Source organism: Nannospalax galili, unplaced genomic scaffold (genome assembly GCF_000622305.1).
Source record: "Nannospalax galili isolate Female #2095 unplaced genomic scaffold, S.galili_v1.0 scaffold169, whole genome shotgun sequence".
NCBI lineage: Eukaryota > Metazoa > Chordata > Mammalia > Rodentia > Spalacidae > Nannospalax > Nannospalax galili.
In genome coordinates, this window is record NW_008360327.1 from 2462990 (window position 1) to 2470340 (window position 7351).

The 7351-nt window shown below is 42.9% G+C and overlaps 1 protein-coding gene across 2 annotated transcripts in view; it reads left to right on the forward strand.

Annotated features, from left to right (window-relative positions):
- Pias2 (protein inhibitor of activated STAT 2) overlaps positions 1 to 7351 on the forward strand; it is a 145375-nt gene that overhangs the window by 586 nt on the left and 137438 nt on the right. The window contains exon 1 of one of the 2 annotated variants that reach the window (XM_029560109.1): positions 207 to 283. The exons of the other annotated variant lie outside the window; for it this stretch is intronic. The gene's annotated coding sequence lies outside the window, so the exon portion shown is untranslated. Of the gene's footprint in view, positions 1 to 206; positions 284 to 7351 lie in introns of those variants that run through there. 2 annotated transcript variants of the gene reach the window in all.

The window sequence follows — 7351 nt, forward strand, 5'->3', positions numbered from 1 at the left end:
CACCTGGCGGGACGGGCGGGAGGGCACGTGGGCCGGCCGGGCTCGGCCGGGCAGCGGCGTTGGCCTCGGTGGCGGCTCGGAACCTACGAGCCGGGCGCGGAGACTGTTCTCCGAAACGCTAAGTTGCGCCGGGGATTCCCCTCCGCGCTGCGGTCTGGGCAGGTCTGACGAGAGCCAAGGCCCTTTCCTTCGCCGAGGACGCGGCGCTGGGAGAAGCGCGGGTCTTTTGGGAAGACTGCCCTCAGTAGTCGGCCTTTTCCCTGATATTTTATGTGTAACGGTGGTAAGAAATCTGCAAAGTCTGGCTTGACATGTAGTTTGTGCACTCCTTCAGCTCTGGAGGAAAAATTGTTACTTCTTAGCCTGAGAACAAGGTCATAACTTTGTTGATACCTTGTGTAGCAAGGGGTTTGAAAATAGAGGTGGTTGAAGGTTACACGGAAAAAGATTTTTTTTCCCACAGACTAAGACCCTTCAGAGGCTCTTTAACTGAAACAAAAGTGTTAAATGAGCCGGATTGAATCCGAATTAATTTCTGGTGATCTGTGTGGGGTATTTACAGATAGAAACTCAGATCTTTTTTCTTTTTTAACGTGTTTCAAAATAGACATGAGTGTGGACTTGAAGTTATATGAACTGCAGCCAGTTTGGGTAAGCTATGTGTGCTGTTAGGGCTACTTTATTGAACCTGGTGCAAGATTCGTCTTTGTAAGATTATTATTGTTTCGGGGAAAGGATGCTGGCTGTTTGGCTATCTGGAAGTTGAGCAGACACCAGCAAAAGAGTGGTGGGAGATCGTTTTCACAGTGCCTGCCATTTCCCCTCCGGTTTCAGAAAAGAATTATTTTCCACTGAAAAGTATATCAGTGCATGGTGTGTCCCATACTAATTTAGAGAACCATGGTGTTCGAAGCTTTTAGGTCTTAAGTGTTTAGTGGCTCAGTACCCCACCTGTTGGAGCTTTTGAAACAATCCAGGCCTGAGCCTTGCTTCTGGAAACTCATGTATTAGGCTGAGAAGAATGAAGAGTGAAGTTACTTTTTAAAAAACGTTTATTTTTATTATTTTATATGTATGCATGTATTGCCTGCATGTAAGTAAATTCACCCGTGTCGTGCATGTATTGCCTGCATGTAGGTAAGTGCACCCCTGTGGAGCAATGCCGGTGGAGGTCAGAAGAGGCTGTCGGATCCCCTGGGACTGGAGTTAAGGACAGTTAGTTGCCATGTGGGTGCTGGGATTCTAACCCTGGTCTTCTGCAAGACCGGTGATCTTAACCACTGAGCCATCTCTCCAGCCCTGTATTAAGCTTTTAAAAATATTACTGGCTAAAGCTTAATATAAAGTGAAGAATTAACTTTATTCGTACAGGATGGAAAAAGACATCAGTGCTCAGATTGAAGTGGAATAAGGAATTTGAAAAACGGTGAAACCAAAGTAACCTTTGCTCTCTACAGCTCTCCATTTTGTTTTGTTTATAAACTTCATCCCATCCCCCAGATCAGTTGGTTTTGCATCTTGTACTTGATGTTAGATGTGTCTCCCACTCCCCCTGTTCATATCACTAGCAGAAACTTTGCTGCTGAGAGTTTTCAGGGGGAGAGGAGGGGAGGCTGTGGACTGAGTAGATGCTGAAAGAATTGTCCATTTTGTTTTATCTTAGCTGTTTAGAACACACCTGTTACTCTACACACACCTCCCAGTGCGTGGCATGTGTCATTGTAATATATGGTGCTTACTCCGTGCTCAGCTCAGATTTAAATACTTCGTGTATACACTGTTCTCATAATTTTATGTGGAAAATGAAGCACAGAGAGCTTGAGTGACCTAGATCACAGTTTGTAAGTAGAAATCTGGAATTTTAAATATAATTTATTTGGCTTTGGTTTAGTGTTTTGGAGCCCTTCAGAGCTCATGTTAGATTGTTTTGTTCAGATACCTTTGGGTCTTGGTGGAGCTCTTAATCATTTTGAAATTTATTACTACATCAAATGATAGGTAGCACCTTTCTTGTGTAACGTTACAGTGAAAGGAAATCAGAACTGACAAACTAATTGTAAAGAAAAGAGGAGAAATAGGGAAGGCTCTCAGTGATGGTCTCTGTTTCAAAGTATATTCTGGTGATCGGAGTGATAGTCAAGTAAATTATAGGACCAGAACAAATTACATGTTGGCATTAGTGTTTTGGGGGCTTTTTTTGCTATCGTCATGGCAGTAGAAGAAATGGTAGGCTGATTTTGGATGCCACATTTTGGCTGCCGAGAGGACCAGTATAACCTGAGCAGTTCATATCTGGCTGGTGCTGTGTCTACATCGAAGGTTGGTAATTTGGGGAAGGATCATCCTCATTGTGGGTTAGTGACCCTTGTCCTTTCACTTCTTGGATTTGGCACGGTGAGAAGGTGGGGTATCACTTGATAAGGCATTTTAGAACCTGAAGAGGCTGCCTGACAAGGTATCTTTCCAGACTGCTTTGTAAATCAGTGACATACTGTACTGTCAGAGTATGACAGCCCCTATGTTTTTGACTTACAGTTCTAAGCGACCAGTAGACTACCAACCTAGCTTTCTTCCTGTGTGTGTGTGTGTGTGTGTGTGTGTGTGTGTGTGAGAGAGAGAGAGAGAGAGAGAGAGAGAGAGAGAGAGAGAGAGAGAGAGAGAATATGAATGAATATATGTGAACGAGTATGTTTAGAGCTTTGGTTAGGGTCCACTGCACTAGAGCCAGGGGATTAGAGGCAAAGTACAAACCTGATTTAGGAACTCATCCTGATAGGTTGAGGAAAAGGAAGTGGGGAGTTTTTTGAGAAGGGAAAATGTGGCATGTTTTAGAGGCTTTCAGGGTATCAGAGAAATTATTTGATTCACTACGTGCATCTGTGTTGTTAGAACTGAAGAGATGGCTAGCTAGTTTGTTATTTAACTACTTTTGAATTAACATGGTACAAAATCAGTGGTACTTTTGTCATTGCTCTTTTGCTTCATCCCCCCAAAATAATTTCTAAAGGAGCTAACTAAACTCGGGGTAAAGGGACAGAGACAGAATAGTTGGGTTTCTGGAGCCTTTCACCTATTCAGTCACTCACCAGCTTTTTTCTGCTCTGGTCTTTCCTTGCTTGTTACACAGTTCCAACATTGAGGGGTACTCGTGGCAATTATTCTTCAAAAAGTTCTTACTTCAGTTTAATCTAGTTTGTCTACTCTCTGTTCTCCACACAGCAGTAGATGGGGGAGATCTGTTTATATTGGCAGTCTTACTTTTTCTTAAGGGCATCCCTTCTGTATTCATCCCCTTCCTTTCATGCACTGAGAATTTGCTTTTTGTGTGTCTTGCTAAAAGGGAGTGAAAGTGACATTTGAGAATTCGGGTGTGTGTCTCTGTTGTATCTACTGGTAAACCAGAACATTTGCCAAACTTACTAAGTTTCTTGTATCATAAATTGAAATCATTTAAGCTGGGCTGGAGATATATGCTCATTGTTGTGTAGAGAGCATGCCTAGTATGCTTCAGGCCCTGGGTTTGATCCTCAGCATGGAGAGTGGACTGGGGAAAGCAGAGTTGAATTGTTCATACTAGGAAGCTTAAGTAATTCTGTAACAGATAATTTTCTGCCTATAAGGCCTAAGTGTTTGATTCTCTTATACCTATTTGGAATCTTCATTTTATAGCCTCAGTTACCTCTAGGAGATGGGGGAGAATGAGAAGTTAATGAGGGGTTGAAGTTAGAGGTCCTCATCACCTCTCCCTCTAAACCATTGGGGTAAGGGAAACAGACTAATACAGGCGCTGTAACAGATTCCGCCCTGTGATTTAAAGCTGTTAGGGAGGTACAACTGAAAATTTCAAAACTTCACCTGAGATGTCCATGAAGGCATGTCAAAGCTAAATAAATATTATTTTAAAATGAAATTGACAATTCCTAGTAGTCAGTGAACCAAGATACTGTTAGGTATAGTAGGTACTTTTGTATTTGTTTTCCCTGTAGTTCTGTTTGTTCCCCCCAGTAAACATGAATATCTTCTGATAGAGTTGGCAGTTTTCAGACTATAACATTCTCTAAAAGCTTCCTTTTTTCCTCAGTATTTTGGCCTTTGTTTTTATGGGTTAGATGCCAGCTTTTTTAGTTTTTTTAAGTTGAGATAATTTATGGACTGTAAAATTAAGCCATTGAAAGTGGTGAATATGCTGGTTTTTAGACTGTTCACAGACTGATGCTGTTATCAGTGCTGTCTAATTCAGGCACAGTTTTCCCAGGCCAAAAGAAATCCTGTGTCGGTAGTAGTCAGTCATTCCTTGTTTTCCTCTTTCCTCAAGCCTCTCTTTCCTCAAGTTTACTTTTGCCTGTCCTGAACATTTCATGTATTTGGAGTCATATAGCATGTCCCCTTTTGTGTTTGGCTTTTTTTCATTTAGTAATAAGCATGTTTTCAGGGTTCATCCATATTGTAGCATGTACCAGTACTTTGTTCCTTTTTTGTCAGAATGGCATTCCATTGTGAATATATTTATCCACTCATGGATTGTTGAGCATTGGATTATAACTGCCTTTTTGGCTAGTACAAGTATTCATCTACAAGTGTACATGTTTTGTGTGGGCATATGTTTTCAGTTCTCTGGGTATATATCTAGGAGTGAAATTAATGGGTGATTTGATAATTTTGTGTTTTAGCTTTTTTGTTTTTGAATGCACGGTCTTATGTAGCCCAGATTGGCTTCAAACTCACTGTGTGGCCAAGGCTCACCTTGAGCTCTTAATCTTCCTGTTTTGTCTTCAACTCTTAAATGCTGGGATTATAGATATGGACTACCACTTCTGACAGTTTTGCTTTTATTTATTGAGACAGCATTTCACTCGGTAGCCCATGCTGTCTTCCAACTCATAGTGTTCCTCTTGTCACAGCCTTGGAATTATTTGTAGCCCCAGCTGGCCTGGAACTCACTATGTAGATCATGTTGGCCTTGAACTCACAGAGATCCCTGTGCCTCTGCCTCCTGAGTGCTGGAATCAAAGACGTGTGCCACCATGCCTGGCTTCAGCCATCTCTCTTTTTTTAAATTTTTATTTTTTATTTTTTGTCTTTTTGAGACAGGGTCTCCCTGTAGTCCCAGCTGTCCTGGAACTCACTGTGTAGACAAGGCTGGCCTGCCTCTGCCTCCCGAGTGCTGGGATTAAAGGCGTGTGCCACCATGCCCAGCTCATTTTCTTAAATGCCATTTTTGCTCGACTCTGATCTTGAGTAGTTGGATCTGGAAAGACATGCTGGTGATAAAGTTTTGAGTGTTTGGAAAATGGTGTGTCTTTGTTCCTGACAGGTGTTGGTTATGGGGGTTGGTGAGATGGCTCAGTAGTTAAGAGCATTGGCTGCTCTTGCAGAGGACCTGGTTCAGTTCCCAGCACCCACTCACTAATGGCTAATGGCCGCCTGTAACTCTGATGGAAGATCCGAAGTCTTCTGGCCTGTGTGGGCATTGCACATGTGGTACACTTCTGTACATGAAGGCAAAACACTCATACACATAATATGAATAAAATATAAATCTTTAAATATTATATTTATTTTTATTTTATGTATATAAGTATGTCTGCATGCATGTAAGTGCAGCTGTATTGGTGCAGTGCTGGTGGAGGACAGAAGAGGGCGTTGGATCCCCTGGAACTGGAGTTACTGGAAGGTTGGTAGCTGCCCTGTGGGTGCTGGGATTTGAACCTGGGTCCTCTGCAAGAACAGCCAGTGCTCTTAACTACTGAGCCATCTCTAGCCCCTTTAAAATTTTTTCAACAAGATTCAGAAGCACTATCCCGTAAAGAAAGAGAGACAGATAAGAACAGTCACATTGAGAACTTCTGCTCATAATGATGAAAAATACAATGTTGTAAGTACGTAAACCAGTAATGTCATTATTTTCAAGTATCATGTCGCATACATTTATATGATCAGCAATGCAGTAGGTTTGTTTACAACCTCTCTGCCACAAATTCATTAAGAGTTGTACTGGAATTTTGTGATGGAGACAATAGGAATGTTTCAGCACCTTTATAATCTTAGGGGACCACTATCTTATGTACAGGGATGGATTATGGACTCTTGTTGTGCAGGGCATGACTGTAAGTTGATAAAATAGGCATTTCTGTCAGGTGTGGTGGCACATGCCTTTAATCCCAGAAGAGTCAGGAGGATCTCTATGAGTTCAAGGCCAGCCTGGTCTACATAGTGAGTTTCAGGCCAGCTGGGGCTATGGGGAGACCCTGTTTCAGAAATTGGTACCAGAGAGTGGGATATTGCTGTGACAGACCTGACCTTGGTGTTTTTGGGAGGACTGTGGAAGTGTTTGGAACTTTGGGCTGGAAAAGCCATCGCATGCTCAGAGTTTGTTGCAATGGAGCTTGGAACAGTTATGCTGAAAGAGTTGTAGATGATGGAGGGCCTGACTTGTGAAGCTTCAAAGGGAAACGGAGACTACTAGGGCTGTTCGTGTGAGATTTTGGATTGAGAATCTGTGGGTTCTGTTCAGCTGGGGCTGAAGAATCAGCTGTGATTAAGAAGAACCAGAACCTGAAGCAAAACCTTTGCTTTACTGGGACAACTGATCCTGTTTAGCTGGGGCTGAAAAATCAGCTGTAAGTAACAAGAGACCAGCATCACTGTGGTGGAGTCTTCTGGGGCGTATTTCCTCAGGGTCAGCACACAGAGGGGACCCACACCTCTATTTCAAGCTGGAAGCAGGACTTGGTAATGTGTAAGAGTCTCCTGCATGGTTCTGGTGTTGAAAGCAGGAAGGGGTCACAGAGAGCATCTGAGGCTTGGCATGTAGAGGCCAGGAAAGGCCATAGGTGAAAATGCAGCTTCAGTTGCAGTTAAGACCCCAGGATTGAAGGCCATGGAGAGAAGCTGAGGCTTTGCACCCAGAGAGGCAAGAAGAAGCCATTGGTGAAGGCATAGCCTCAATTTCAGTGGAGATCCCAGCTTTTTGGAGATGCTGGGACCATGGGATGACCACCAAGGACAGCAGTAGGTGTGGAATGGAGCTGGCCTGGGTCTGTGAGATGAGCTGTGTGTGCTGTGGATGGCAGAGTCAGAGAAATGGAGCTGCCAGAACCCTGTGGAGCCCAGAAGATCGTGAGTGAATCCCAGACAGATGTCCAGCCTCAAGCTACTTTGCTGGACTTTGGTTTTGCTTGGGTGTGCCGGATTCTTTCCTTTGAAATAAGACAGTACTTGTTTTGGATTTTAGATATACCCACCCATAGTTAAGAGACTTTTAAAAGAGACTATGGACTTTTAAGTGTTTGGATTTTTTAAGGACTGTGGGGTTTTTAAGGTTGTACTGTCTTATGTTGTGATATTGATA